Here is a 2,382-nt window from a genome sequence, read left to right as displayed (position 1 = left end):
ACGCGTGTTCTGTAATACGACCCTGTGTATAAGTCTATATCCTACTTATTCGTTTTGCCAACGTGATTTTGTGCTTAATTATGATACCGGCGAAAATTATGTATATTCGTGCGATCAACCGTTAATGGTCTCTGGCACACAAAACACGATTCGTTCAAATATCTTCAAGAACATTTCACATGATTGAATTTTTCATTACATTCCAGTTTAGACTTTTGAAGTTGGTTAGGTTTTGCATACACATTCACCTTTTTAGCGCAGATCACATCCCACATCTGCTAGCCTTGCCGAGTCTAGGCTCACAATATAAGACTCCCAATTTCAAAGATCTTACTGTTATCATGAAAATATTACTTTCATAACGACAACGCTTATGTCAACGACAACGCATATGTTTTTGTCCCTACGTCATCAGTGTACGTCACTTCAACAATGTTTATTGTCTGTTTCAATGTGATACCTGTGATACTAAATGTATCTAGCAGTCTGGTATACCGACTGCAAGGGCGACCGCGAGCAGGATGTGCCGCTCGGTGGAAATTCGTCCAGTCTATGTGTATGAGCCGGAATCTCCGCTCAACTTGTTAATGTTATGTGTAGTTGTTTCATCGGTATTGACAATGCTGTTCTTCACTTATTTACTTTTACACGCCTGTACATCTAATCTATTGTCATTTAATTCAATCAGTCAAGTGTAGTGCATGAAGCAACAACTTGTCAACCTGTCGATGTCACTTGCATTGTACTGTACTTGTACTTGTACTCCATATTGTCTTCCGTCATCACCCTGAGCTACCATCCGAGGGCCGAAACATACGCCCTTAGACAATAGTGATGTGTCTGGACCATATCTCTAATCGTTCTGCCATTGTTAACTACCAGTAGCCTCCCTTCCACTTATTTAGGGGCGGTCGGGTAGCCTAGTGTTTAAAGCGTTCGCTCGGCACGCCTAAGACCCGGGTTCGATTCCCGACATGGGTACAATGTGTGAAGCCCATTTCTGGTGTCCACTGCCGTGCTGTTGCTGGAATATTGCTAAAAACGGCGTAAAACCATACTCACTCACTCCACTGATTTACCTACATGAACTATATAGTCTATAAGCGACAGTCTCACCTGTTTCACATTTAGACCTATGCATAAAGATTTAGACTGACAATAGACTATCAACAAGACTGTATGACAAGAGGGATGACTTCAACTTTCCAATAGTCAACTTTCTCTTCATGTCGAGCAATATTCCTGCTGCTCCAGCCTGTGGTGTTTACATTTCACAACTTTTGAGATACAATCGAGAATGTTCTTTCTACCAAGAGCGTCATGCGCCTCTTGCTCGGAATTAAGTTGTTTGATCAAGGTTACAACAGTCAAAATGTTAGACATGTGAGGACATTAAGACAAAATTGTTATGGATGAGCAACTTCTTTATTACAGATGTGAGGACATCTCCAAATTTGACGCATGAGTGACAAAAATGATGTCCGGTGCAATTCCCTTTTTTGACTTGTGTCATTTGTTCCCGTGTTTTTTTTCAGGTGAACACTTGACTTGACTTGTTTGTGACATGTGTTTGTGAAGTATGCCACCGGTGTTACAGGATATGCTTACCTTTTCGCGAACATCTGGTATTATTACTATTTGATAGTGATTCATAAACACATGCTTATAAAATAGTCGGATTCGTACGACGGACTCTTACGGCAATTTCTTATCATATGGAAATGGTTTTGTGGCTTTTATTTGTTTGGAAATTACCCCGTGGGATTTCCGGGTTATAGAAAAGATCACAATCAACCTATACTGGTAAAAGGAGACTTAACCAGTGAAGACCCGGGTGAGAATAGGTTTTCAGCAACCCATGCTTGCCGTAAAAAGGCTGCTATGCTTGTTGTAAGAGGCGACTAACGGGATCGGGTGATCAGGCTCTCTGACTTGATTGATGCATGTCATCGTATCCCAGTTGGGTAGATCGATGCTCATGATGTCAATCACTGGATTGTCTGTTCCAGGCTCGACTATTTACAGACCGCCGTCACATAGGTGGAATATTGCTGAGTGTGGCGTTAAACAACAAACAAATCAACAAAAGGAGACTTGATGACTGGGTGACTTGATTCACTGGCTGTTGATTGTTTGGGTCATTGCTCGTGATATCACTCACTGCATTGTTTAGTCCAGACCCCAAATATAAAGTGGAATATTCTTGATTGCATCGAACAACAAACAATGTTTGGTTGCTCGGAAATCACACTGCCCTCATAATGATAATATTCAAGGTCATTCTCCAGCAGACCGGAAAAGAGGACTGATAAATACGACCCTGCGGTCTTGATGAAATCCCAAAATATAGCCCCGATCAATAAACACAGCCAAGGACTGGCA

This window comes from Haliotis cracherodii, unplaced genomic scaffold (genome assembly GCF_022045235.1).
Source record: "Haliotis cracherodii isolate W230 unplaced genomic scaffold, xgHalCrac1.p SCAF_8, whole genome shotgun sequence".
Taxonomy (NCBI): Eukaryota; Metazoa; Mollusca; class Gastropoda; order Lepetellida; family Haliotidae; genus Haliotis; species Haliotis cracherodii.
Note: the sequence above shows the minus strand (reverse complement) of the source record.